The sequence below is a fragment of the Pan troglodytes genome, chromosome 11 (assembly GCF_028858775.2).
Source record: "Pan troglodytes isolate AG18354 chromosome 11, NHGRI_mPanTro3-v2.0_pri, whole genome shotgun sequence".
NCBI lineage: Eukaryota > Metazoa > Chordata > Mammalia > Primates > Hominidae > Pan > Pan troglodytes.
The window spans coordinates 78344532-78358229 of NC_072409.2; the positions used below are offsets into that span (position 1 = coordinate 78344532).

The following is a 13698-nucleotide window of genomic DNA, read 5'->3' on the forward strand; positions in this document are numbered from 1 at the left end:
TGAGGTTGCAAGCAGGAGACATCCTCGACTTTCTGCACCATGGTCCCAAGATAAGACCCCCGCTCTCTGGGATGATACATAAACAAAAGTTGTTTAATACAGCAAAGATTTACTAAAATGGGATCGGTTCCTGAAAATCTGTGGGCAGAGTTTTATAATCAGACAGGTGGGCAGCCACCTCCCTGGCATTGTCAGGCTGCTCTCCGGGCCACAGAGACATGGACTACCCATAACGCAAGTCCTTTCATTAAAAACCATAAACCAGGCCGGACGCAGTGGCTGACACCTGTATTCCCAGCACTTTGGAAGGCCGAAGCGGGCAGATCACCTGAGGTCAGGAGTTCGAGACCAGCCTGGCCAACATGGTGAAAGCTGTCTCTACTAAAAATACAAAAATTATACAGGCGTGGTGGCCCATGCCTGTAATCCCAGCTACTCGGGAGGCTGAGGCAGAAGAATCACTTGAACCTAGGAGGCAGAGGTTGCAGCGAGCCGAGATGAGAGAGAGAGAGAGAGAGAGGGAGAGGAGAGAGAGAGAGAGAGAGAGAGAGAGAGAGAGAGAGAGAGAGAGAGAGAGAAAAGCATACACCGTTTTCCTTTGAAATCAGAATTAAAATCCCACCGTTGTTGTGGGTTATTCAAAAGCTAACACTCAGTGATCTCTTTTCTCTCTTGCACACTTTTTTCACTCACTATCCGCGCAACCATTTGTCCTTGTGTAATACTTTACACTTCTCAATGCACCATCCCACCTAGCATGTCCTTTTACCCTCACAATCATTCTGAAAGGCAGAAAGGACAGATGATATAGCTCCTGTCTTACAGATGAGCAATCCTGGGCCTGGAGAGATTAAGTGATGGCCCTGGAACTTTTCTAGTCTATGCTTATGCTAAGTGAAAGAAGCCAGACTCAAAAGCTACATACTCTATGATTCCATTTATTTAACAAAGGCAAAACAATAGGGACAGAAAACAGATTAGTGCTTGCTTGCCAGAGTGTAGGGGTTAGGGAAGAAGCAAGGGGGAATTTTAGGGACTGATGGAACTATTCTGTATCTCTGTGGTGGTGGTGGTTACACAACCGTATATGTTTATCAAAACTCACAGAACTGTACACTAAAAAGGATGAATTTTATTAAATGCAATTTTACTTTAATTTCTAAAATTGAAAAAACATCGGCGGCCACCATCTTGGAACGGGAGGCGGAGCAGAGCCGACTGGGAGCGACTGAGCGGGCTTCCGCCGCCGCCATGAACCCCGGATAGGACTGCCTGTTTAAGCTGCTTTTGATTGGCGACTCAGGCGTGGGCAAGTCATGCCTGCTCCTGCGGTTTGCTGATGACCCGTACACAGAGAGCTACATCAGCACCATCGGGGTGGACTTCAAGATCCAAACCATCGAGCTGGATGGCAAAACTATCAAACTTCAGATGTGGGACACGGCGGGCCAGGAACGGTTCTGGACCACCACTTCCAGCTACTACCGGGGGGGCTCATGGCTTCCTCGTGGTATATGACGTCACTGACCAGGAATCCTACGCCAACATGAAGCAGTGGCTGCAGGAGATTGACTGCTATGCCAGCAAGAACGTCAATAAGCTCCTGGTGGGCAACAAGAGCGACCTCACCACCAAGAAGGTGGTGGACAACACCACAGCCAAGGAGTTTGCAGACTCTTTGGGCATCCCCTTCTTGGAGACGAGTGCCAAGAATGCCACCAATGTCGAGCAGGCGTTCATGACCATGGCTGCTGAGATCAAAAAGCAGATGGGGCCCGGAGCAGCCTCCGGGGGCGAGCGGCCCAATCTCAAGATCGACAGCACCCCTGTAAAGCCGGCTGGCTGTGGTTGTTGCTAGGAGGGGCACTGGAGTGGGACAGGAGGGGGCACCTTCTCCAGATGATGTCCCTGGAGGGGGCAGGAGGTGCCTCCCTCTTCCTCTCCTGGGGCATTTGAGTCTGTGGCTTTGGGGTGCCCTGGGCTCGCCATCTCCCTCTGGCCCATCTGCCTGCTGCCCCGAGCCGCTATTCTGTCAGGGTCCCTAAGGGAGGACACTCAGGACCTGTGGCCAGGCAGGGCGGGGGCCTGCTCTGCTGCTGCCTCTAGGTGACTTTCCAAGATGACCCCCCTACACACCTTTCTTTGGAACTAGGGCTTTTCTGTCGGTCTCCCTCCCACCCTCATGTGTGCTGCACTGGGTTTCTCTCCTTCTCCTTCTTCCTGCTGTCCTTCTGCCCAAGAGCTGAGGGTCTCCCCGGCCTCTATTGCCCTGGCTGCAGTCAGTGCCCAGGACCAGGAGAGTGACCAGGGGATCCAGGGCCCTGGGCTGGACCTCAGGACAGCCATGGAGGCCACAGGGGCCCAGCAGCCCACCCTTTCCTCTCCCCACCACCTCCTCTCCCCTCCCACACTCCCACCTCCAGCCGTCCAGCTGCGGTGGGGTCTGAGTATATCGAGGGCGGCTGGGTGGGTAGCGGCGCTGGGCCTGTGTCTTGAGCCTGGAGGGAGTCTGCTCCTTCCGCCCTCTGCCCTGCCAGAGACAGACCCATGCGCTGCCTGCCCACCGTGCCCCTTAGTCCCCATGTCAGGCGGAGGCGGAAGGCCCACTGTGCCAGAGGCTGGGCACCAGCCTTAACCCTCACTCTGCTAACACCTCCTCCCTTTCCCCGTGGCAGCACACCTGGCTCACTCTTCCCTCGGTCTCTGGAGCCCACCAGGGAAGGCCCTCATCCCCTGCCGTTACTTCTCTGGGGAATGTGGGTTCCATCCAGGGTTGGGGGCCTCTCTGCCCACCCACTCTGCACCCAGGATCCTAGTCCCCTGCCCTCTGGTACAGCTGCTTCCTGCAGGAAAGCAAGTCTTTGGTCTCCCTGAGAAGCCATGTCCCTCATGCTGTCTCTTGCCTGTCCCACCTGTGCCCTGCCCTCCAGCTTGTAGTTAAGTCCCTGGGCTGCCCCTTGGGGTGCCCCCCGCTCCCAGGTTCCCCTCTGGTGTCATGTCAGGCATTTTGCAAGGAAAAGCCACTTGGGGAAAGATGGAAAAGGACAAAAAAATTAATAAATTTCCATTGGCCCTCGGGTGAGCTGAGGGTTTTTGCAAGGAAAACAAAAAAAAAGAAAAAACATCAAACCAGTTCAAAAAAAGGGGAGTCAGAATGTCTAATGAGGAATTAAATTGAATGCCAACTTCTAGGCGATACTAATCACCACCTCTGTTTCCGCTAGAAAATATCAAATAAATTCGATTGAACATTAATGGTATATAAAATGGCTCTGTTTAGAGGGGACTTATAAAGAAATTTGGAGTGCTTTCTTCAAGGTTGGTGCAAGGTTAAAAGAGAGGCTACCCATAGAGGACAGCCAATACATGGACAATGCAGTTCATTTTAAATGCAAATTAAAATGAATTCTCATTTCTCCACTGTCATAATGGCAATTTCAATAGTATCTGAAGAGTAAGAATGAGTCAAAAGACAATGGATCAATGTCTTCAAAATTCTGAGGGAATTGTTTTCCACCTAAAATTTCATAGCCAGCCAAACAATTGGTCAAGTGGACGACATAATAAAGATACTTTCATACTTTAAAAATCTCCAGAACAATAAGAACACATGGACACAGAGAGGGGAACAACACACACCACGGCCTGTTGGGGGCTTGGGGGTGAGGGGAGGGAACTTACAGGGTGGGTCAATAGGTGCAGCAAACCACCATGGCACACATATACCTATGTAACACACCTGCATGTTCTGCACATGGATCCCTTTTTTTAAAAAAAAAAAAGAAGAAAAAAAAATCTCCAAAATTTTACCTTCCATGTATCTTGTCTTAGGAAACAACTGCAAGAGCTTCTGTAAAAAATTGAGAGTAAACCAAGAAGGAAAAAAGATATGGGTTTCAGAAAACAGAAGTGCAAAATAGAGGAGAGTTGAAGGGAACTGGGAAGTGGCAGGACAAGAGCTGTGCATTGCAGCAGGGCTGGAAAACAACCATTCCAGATTAGCACAGGAAGGACAAGGATTATGAGAAGGAAGTTTGCATGGGAGAAAAGAACCACTGGTGTGTTTAAGCAGAAATCCAAATGTTGATAGGTACATCACATATATTTTGGAACACTTCGGGAAAACTAGTAATAAATACAGAGAAAATTAAACAAATGAGAAAAACACACTAGAGAAATTACACCAAGAAAAGCTAAGTATTGTAAAAGAAAAGCTAAGGGTTGTATAAGATATGTACTTCTTGGCATAGCAGTGAAGGAAATTTGCAAAGTCATAATAAGTAAACACTGGCTATCAACTGAACAACAACAACAACAAAAGCAGTTAAATCTGGTGATTGATGAAGGTGGGAAGTGGGGAGACAGTATAAGAACTAAGAGCTCATCCTACCATAGCAGGAAATATGTTTCTATTATTTCTATAGGTAATGTTTAAAATTGATAAATTAATATATAATAGTATAAGCATATGATTTAGAAATGTGGAGGCAAATAAAATAGAAAAGAGAATAATTAAGTGTGGTTCCCTCCGGGGAGAAGAACAAAGTGTTAGAGAGAGATGGGGCAGGAGACTGCCATTCCTTTTTAAACACTGTTGTTAAACACCTCTATTATGGTGGGAACATTTATACCACAGAAATAAACTCCAAATCGGGGCTTTTTCTTTTATTTATTTCTTTATTTAGAGACAGGGTCTCACTCTGTCACTCAGGCTGGAGTACAGTGATATGATTATAACTCACTGCAGCCTCAACCTCCCAAGCTCAAATGATCCTTCCACCTCAGCCTCCCAAGCAGCTGGGACTACAGGTGCATGCCACCATGCCCAGCTAATTTTTTTGTTTGTTTGTTTATTTGTTTGTTTGTAGAGACAGGGTCCTGCTATACTACCCAGGCTGGTCTTGAACTCCTGGGCTCAAGCAATCCTCTTGCCCTGGCCCCCCACAGTGCTGGGAATACTAGGCGTGAGCCACTGCACCAGGCTGCTTTTTTTCTTTCCCAGAGACCTAGTTTACAGCACACCACTGGTTCTCACTGGTTTCTTTTATAGAAGTATTACTTTGATACAAATAAAACTATTTAAAAAATAGGATGGTATTGCCCAGTTGTTATGAGGGCTTAAGAAAAAGAACTTTCTCATACACTGCAAGTGAAAGTGAAAATTGTTGCACATTTCTAGAAAGAAATTTAACTATATGCATTAGAAGCATTTTAAAAATAGGCCAGGAGCAGTGGCTCATGCCTGTAATCCCAGCACTTTGGAAGGCTGAGGAGGGTGAATCACTTGAGGTCAAGAGTTCCAGACCAGCCTGACCAACATGGTGAAACCACTGTCTCTACTAAAAATATGAAAATTAGCCAGGTGTGGTGGCAGGTGCCTGTAATCCCAGCTACTTGGGAGGCTGAGGCAGGAGAATTGCTTGAACCCGGGAGCAGAGGTTGCAGTGAGCCAAGATCATAATCATGTCACTGCACTCCTGCCTGGGCGACAGAGCGAGAACTCCATCTAAGAAAAAAAGAAAAGAAAATATATATATATATAATATATATAGAAAGAAATATATGTATATATTTATATATAATATATGTAGAAAGAAATATATGTATATATTTATATATAATATATGTAGAAAGAAATATATGTATATATTTTTATATATATAAAAGAAAAAATTATATATTATATATATACAGAAATTTATCTTCAGGAAATTTATGGGGATTTTTTTAACCTGTCTAGCATCCCTCCCTTTGAGAACTCATCCCTTTTCTTATTCAATACTAATCTTGTTTATCTATGTGATTTGAGGGCAGCTGACCCCATCCACAAGGTGCACTAAGGACTCAGTCTTGGCTAATTAGAGTACTGCAGCCCTGGCTATAATGATTGGTTCAAGGATGGCATGTGACCCAGGCTGGGCCAATCAGTGTTTCCCCGAGACTTTTGCAGGAGCTGTCACAAAAAGGTTTTTTCTCTAGAATCGTGAGTTATGAAGACTACATAAGCTTGCAGCTGCCAGTGATGACCTTTACCACTCTGTGGAGAGAGAGCCTGCCTGCGAATAAAGCCTACGCAGAAGAGAGGAAAACTGAGATAGAGAAAGAGAAAGCTATAGCACTTGACGGCGTTGCTTGAGCACTTGAATCCAGCCATGTTTGAAGCCAATGTATTCCTGAATTTTTCAGGTATTACCACAGTAAATTCCATTTTTGTTTAAAATAATTTGACTTGGTTTTCTGATACTAACAGCCTAAAGAGCTCTAATACAGAAAACACCATGAATAGGCCCAGTGATTTGTTAACAAGAATGTTCATCAACATATTGAACAGAATATTAGGAAATTGAATACAGGTTCAACAATAGGATACTGTTAAATTATGGTATATCCATTAAGTGGCACAATAAATGCCTTATTGTAGAAGAACAACTAATGACATGGAAAAATGTTCCCAATATATTTTTGAGTAAAAAAATGTAGGTTTAAATAGATGTGTTAAATAATCCCATTATTGTACATGCCGTATAGCCCATCTATGTATATAAAAACATTAGATACTGGCAGGACCAGTAATTTTGCTTCTTTTTATGACCAGTATATGTATTGTAATGAACATGTATTACTTCTATTATCAGGAAAAAAATCATTAAAATTATTATCTTAACTTTTACTCAAGTTAGTATAAAGAAACATGGAGGCCAGGCACAGTGGCTCATGTCTATAATCCCAATACTTTTGAGAGGTTAAGGTGGGAGGATCACTTGAGGCCAGGAATTTGAGACCAGCCTGGGCAACATAGCAAGACCCTATTTCTGCAAATAATTTAAATATTAGTTGGGTGTGGTGGCATGCACCTGCAGTCCCAGCTGCTCAGGAGGCTAAGGCAGGAGGATTGCTTGAGCCCAGGAGGTCGAGGCTGCAGTGAGCTATGATCATGCCACTGCACTATAGTCTGGGTGACAGAGCAAGGCCTTGTCTCTGAAAAGAGAAAAGAAGAAAGAAATATGGAATTTGTGAATTTATTATTCTAAACTGTATTGTTCAGTGACTCCAATATCAAGATGCACATTGGAAACGCTTTAGAGTTTACTGCTAAGAAAATTATTTGTCTCTTTCGACAAACCTCCATGCTTCCCTTAATCAGTTAATAAAAGCTATCTAACTCATCACACATTTCTTTTTGCCCAGGCTGCCAAGAAAATCAGTTACCTTTAATGCTAAGCGATGGCAAGTGTTTCACTGATAACAACAAATCCCATGGCTTCACAGCCTATCCTGCTGGTTTCCAGATCTGTATTTATGTACCATGCCATTCACCCATTGTAGGGATACTCTAAGTGCTTTTTTGCTTTTTTATTATTTTTTAGTTTGTTATTTTGTTTTTAATTTTCTTGCTTTTAACCATTTTTTCAACATGGAAGTGCTTTTTAACATGCTGTTCTTCCCTTCCTTTTCCATTCAGTGATCTCCTCTTCTTCTTCAAGACCCAGGCGACATCACCTCCTCTGTGAAGTGACACCCAACAAGTGCAGACAGACTTAATTTTTCCCTTCCTCTGTAGGACTTCCTATTTACCTCTATGACAGCACTTAGCACATTACATTATAATTGTTGACATTTGTGTCACTAGAATGTGTGCTCCTTGAGGTCACGGTATGAGTCTAAGGCCTTTTCTATCCACGACACTGTCCAGAACACTAATCATTGCCCAGAAAAAGTCAAGTTATCTAAAGGAAGCTATTCATCCCTGCACTGAATAACAGGGGACACCAAAATCATGGGAGCTCCACAAAGAACCAACTAAATACCTTCTGGATGAGTTTGTCAGAATGCCTAAACTGGGGTGCACACTGTCCATGGTGAACCTAATTCCAGACACAGGGGTCATAAGAAAGTTTTAGACTTCTGAAAAAGCTATGGGTGAAAGTCTGGCCTCAAGCGATCTGACCACCTCAGCACATTGGGAGGCCAAGGTGGGTGGATCACTTGAGGTCAGGAGTTGAAGACAAGCCTGATCAACATGGTGAAACTCCGTCTCTACTAAAAATAAAAAAAATAGCCAGGACTGGTGGCCCACGCCTGTAATCCCAGCTACTCTGGAGGCTGAGGCAGGAGAATCGCTTGAACCAGGAGGCGGAGGTTGCAGTGAACTGAGATTAGGCCACTGCACTCCAACTTGGGTGACAGAGCGAAACCCTGTCTCATAAATAAATAAATAAGCAAAAAAGAACGGAAAGAAAAAGAAAAAGAAAGAAAGCCTTACACAGAATAGCTTCTAGGGAACATCAACAGTGCCAACATTTCATTGGACCTAAGGCACTATCAATTGTAAGACATATTCCAATCTCAGAGGTTAAAAAGGTGTGCTTCTTAGAGAGTCAATAAGGTATGGCAAGTGCTATGGACCGAATGATGGTGTCCCCCCAAAATTCACATGTTGAAATCTAAACTCCAATGTGGTGGGGATTTAGAAGGTGGGGCCTTTGACAGATGATTAGGTAATGAGGGTGAAGCCCTCACAAATAGGCTTAGTGCCCTTATGAAGGGGCTGAGGAGACTGGAGTTAGCACCTTCCACTCCATGAGGATACAGCAAGATGTCAGCAGTCCGCAACCCAGAAAAAGGTCCTCACCAGAACCCAACCATGATGACACCCTGATATTGAACTTCCAGCTTCCCAAGCTGTCAGGAATATTGAGGAATATTCCATTGTTGATAAGCCACTCAGTCTACAGCGTTTTGTTATAGCAGCCCAAAAAAACTAAGACAGTAATTTGCTTAATGCATGCCTCAAAGAGAAGCCAGGAGGAAGGCAGGGCAGGCTAGAGGACTCTAAATACTCTAAACTCTGAAAAGGTTATACAGGCCCACCAGGTCCCCATTCCTGCCCAGAGAATTTCAACATTTTTTTAAAAAAGCACTGAACTATAAACTAAGTATAAAGAGGTCCAGTAAAGTTCTGATATTTCCTGTGAGGATTACTTTAATGTTTTTAGGAAAGCATCAGGTATCAAATGTTTTCCAGACAAAATGATGTTGGCAGGTGGCCCTGCATTGCTACTGCCCTGAGCATGCAATTGGTGTGCCTACAATCGGTCATCTAGTACTGGAGGAAGGGAAGGTTGGGGGCTGCAACTCAGTCCACTCCATATAGAGCAGCCCCCACTCCACTCCATGACCATGCAGCTGTGAATGAGTGGCCTCCAGCACCAACATCTGCCTCAATTGCCTACATCTGCTTTGTGTGAGCTTCAGTTACTTCATTTATAGAAATGTAGACTGACTCATCCAGTGGGTCTCAAACTCGAATGTGCATCAGAATTATCAGCAGGGTTTGTTAAAAGTCAGATTGCTGGGCCCTACCCCAGAGTTTCTGATGTAGTAGAATTTCTTTTTTTTTTTTTGGAGATGGAGTCTCGCTCTATCACCCAGGCTGGAGTGCAATGGCACAACCTTGGCTCACTGCAACCTCCGCCTCCCGAGTTCAAGCGATTCTCCTGCCTCAGCCTCCTGAGTAGCTGGGACCACAGGCATGTGCCACCACGTCTAGCTAATTTTTGTATTTTTAGTAGAGACAGGGTTTCACCATATTGGCCAGGCTGGTCTTGAACTCCTGACCTGAGGTGATCCGTCTGCCTTGGCCTCCCACAGTGCTGGGATTACAGGCGTGAGCCACCGTGCCCGGCCTGATATAGTAGAATTTCTAACAAGTTCCTAGATAATGGTGATGTTGCTGGTTCAGGGACCACACACTTAGAATCACTGACCTGATCTCCATTATTCATTTTATAGGGAAGACGCTGGAGCACCAGGAAGGGAAGGAGGAAGGAGCTTGCGAAAGATCACACACTAAGATTTTGGTCAAGTCAGGCCTAAGTCCCTTCTCCTCACTATGCTACATCAAGTGGCCATCCCTCAGGTAGGCAGGTTCCCTTAGCCGCCAGCCAGAGAGGCATGGTTAGGGTCTGATAAGCACTTTGCAGCTACAAAATTTGTTTTATATTTAAATTTTAAATACAGTTGCTAATAATCCAATGAGACTCCTGGGATCATTAGGCTTATTAAGAAAACAAATCCATCCCATCAAAACTATTATTTCTCTTTGCTTTTAAAACTTGACTTCTCTTTCCTCCTCCTCCTCCTTTCTTTTTCTCTGTTTTTCTTTTTTCTCTCTGTCTACATTCTTCAGAGCAATTTGCAGTAAGATTTCCCCAAAGACTAATATGTTTACAAGTTCTCTTTTGTCCTGAGTCCAAGTGTTTCCTTCACATTTTCCGGTAAAACTCCATCCTGCTACTGCCTCATCCATTATCACAGAAGCAGAAGAAAGACACCTAGGGCTGGAAGTATTGGTGCACACAGCCTTGCAACATAAAGCCCTACAGAACGCCTTCTGCAGAATTCCAAATTCACAGCAATTAGGTGAAAAGACATACCCAAGTAAAGGCTTGTTAGTCTGAAAATTAATGTTATCATTTAACACAGATTTTCTTAAATGTCTATTATGTGCAAAACAGCATGCCTCACTAGTAACTGGGGTCTGCCAGTACTGGGTTTTCCTTTTTGTCTGAGCCTTATTCTGCTTTTAAATGTGCCATTATAAGTCACGGTCCTATTCCTGAGCACCTAATACATGTCCTTTGCATTGTTTAGGAGCTCAATAAATGTTTGTTGAATTGAGTTGAATTTAAACCTGGGTGGGCCCTGCTGATAATTATTAAGGACCTCCCATTTTCCCCATTACTTGGTAGCCTGAATAGGCTATATATTTTCCCAACCAAAGTCTGGCAACTTTATCACAGTACCTAAGTAAGAATCCTCCACCACCAAGTATCACAAAACTAAAGGGATTAAGTGTAACCCACTTGGGGGAAGGCATAATAAAATAAAATTGAGCTGTTTAAAATGAAAAGTATAGCCTGGGCAACAAAGTGAGACCTTGTCTCTATAAAAAAAATAAAAATTAGCTGGGCATGGTGTGGCATGGGCCTGTAGCCCAGCTACTCAGCAGGCTGAGGCAGGAGGATCCCTTGAGCCCAGTAGTTGGAGGTTACAGTGAGCTGATTGTGCCACTACACTCTAGCCTGGATGACAGAGCGAGGGTTTAGCACTGTCTCAAAAATAAATAAAGTAAAATAATAAAATAATCTCAACAATGACTGGAGATGAAAGGAGAGGACTCTAACTCTTAAGACTCACTTGCACAGTGATGCAGGAAGGTGCCAGAGATATAAAGAGCAAGAAATAAAATTTTGTCAGGAGAGCTATTATTTCAGAAATTGAAGAAGGTAGAGGATTAAAAAGTAAACATGAAACTTATGGGGAAGCAAAGAGGTGTCTTGGGGATTTAACATGGTTCTTGAACCAAGAAGGAGGAAGATGAGGGAAATTCTGCAACTTGGGAAATTGAGGTAAGGGGCTAAAGATGGAAGGCAGAGGACTTTAAACTGGAGCTGAAAGAGTGGAGCATGAAAAGACTATGCTTCTGCAGGACCATGGGAGCCGAAAGAAACGGCTCTGGGAAAATGCAGGAAAACCTGAGTCAGCAAAGATCGCCTCGAAGGTGGAGTAACTGGCAATGACTACAAAAGCCCAATTATGTGTGGAGCTCTGTTACATTAAAGGGAATGAAGACACACTTACAATCACTTGCAAAGCAGGTGTACTCTAAACCAGTGCTGCTCGAACTTCAAAGTGCACACAAATCCCCTAGGGGCCTGCTAAAAAAGATATTTCATGGCCCCACACCCCAAAGATAATGATTCAGTAGGTATGTGGTAAAGCCCATAATTTACTTTTTTCTCTCTCTCTCTCTCTGAGACAGGGCTCTCTCTGTTGCCCAGACTGGAATGCAGTGGCCCGATCACAGCTCAATGCAACCTCTATCACCCGGGCTCAGGTGATCCTCTCACCTCAGCATCCTAAGTAGCTAGGACTACAGATGAATGCCACCACCTCCAGCTTTTTTTTTTTTTTTTTTTTCCAGATACCAGGTCTGGCTGTGTTGCCCAGGCTGGTCTCAAACTCCTGAGCTCAAGCGATCTGCCTGCCTTGGCCTCCCAAAGTGCCCAGCCCTTCATTTAATTTTTTTTTTTTTTTTTTGAGACTAAGTCTCTGTCGTCCAGGCTGGAGTGCAGTGGCACAATCTCAGCTCACTGCAACCTCTGCTTCCCAGGTTAAAGCAATTCTCATGCCTCAGCCTCCCAAGTAGCTGGGACTACAGATACGTGCCACCACGCCCAGCTAATTTTTGTATTTTTATTTTTATTTTTTTGAGATGGAGTCTCGCTCTGTCGCACAGGCTGGAGTGCAGTGGCACGATCTCGACTCACTGCAGCCTCCGCCTCTGGGGTTCAAGCAATTCTCCCTGCCTCAGCCTCCCAAGTAGCTGGGATTACAGGCATGTGCCACCATGCCTAGCTAATTTTTGTATTTTTTAGTAGAGACGGGGTTTCACCATGTTGGCCAGGCTGATCTTGAACTCCTAACCTCAGGTGATTCGCCTGCCTCAGGCTCTTAAAGTGCTGGGATTACAGGCATGAGCCACCGCGCCCAGCCATTTTTGTATTTTTAATAGATACGGGGTTTCACCATGTTGGCCAGGTTAGTCTCGTGGCCTCCCAAAGTGCTGGGATTACAGGCGTGAGCCGCCGCTCCCGGCCCTCATTTACATTTTTAACAAGCTTCCTGGTAATGTAGCTGCTGCTGATCTGCAAACCTCTCCTTGAGAGGCGCTGCAGACAGCAACCCAGCTTGGAAGGAGCGTTCTGGGACTGGAGGAGCAAACTGTGGACAAGAGGAGGGCTCCTCTTTGGAGAAGATGCACCACTCCACCCCTTGAAATAGCTGCAGGGTGAAAACTGCATCCTGCCCCACACCCACCCCCAGTTCTCTCTTCTCCATGCTCTTCACCTGTAGTTCCTTCAGCTCCTTACCTATTTTTTCCAGGTCCTTTGGCTTTGGAAGCAATTTAAAGCAATTATATCAACAGGACCCTGGGACAGGTCCATGACCAGATGACCCTCTAAGCACTTAGGAACTGTCCAGGGTCCCAGAGTCCTTTGGTTGGCTTCATTTATTTGTGCTGATGTCTGGGACCAGCAAACGGGGAACACTCCCGCGCGTCCACCTATGCTTGAGGAAGTAAGCAATAGGGAAGGCTTTCCTCAGATGACTTCCTGGCAGGGAGCTCTCTGCCTGCATTTCTTCTAATGCACTTCAGGAAATCAAGGACCTGAATTCTGAGGCAAAATCATCAGTATTAGAGATGGAACAACCCTAATATCTCATTTAGGGCCTATCCCTGAGGATCAGACCAAGAAAAGCAATTACAGTGCCAGAACTGAGTCTTTTCACACATGGGATTTAGCTATTTCAAACAGCTTTGAAGGGTTTTTCATCTTTCAAACTGCGACCTCCTCCAAATCACAGTGTGTGCAGCTGTTGGAAGCTGTGAAAGGAAACTAGTGCATTCAGATGAGAAATCCCATGTTCAGACTTGGGATACTTAGTCAAAGCTACTAATGATGTCTCACTCCAAGAATATCTGAAGACATTTTTCTTTGATGAAAGAAGTTAAATATTTCTCAACTACTTTAACCCTGAGTGGTCTTAATTTTTTCTGACATATTGTTAGAGGGTATAGTATGTTGAGGGAGGTAAAAATCTCACAGTAAGAAAACCGATGGAAAGACATCA

At 44.7% G+C, this 13698-nt stretch overlaps 1 pseudogene; it reads left to right on the plus strand.

Moving 5' to 3' along the window:
- Positions 1-1197: 1197 nt before the first annotated feature.
- On the plus strand, positions 1198-2207 carry LOC101057502 (putative Ras-related protein Rab-1C; annotated as a pseudogene).
- The last annotated feature ends 11491 nt before the right edge of the window (positions 2208-13698 follow it).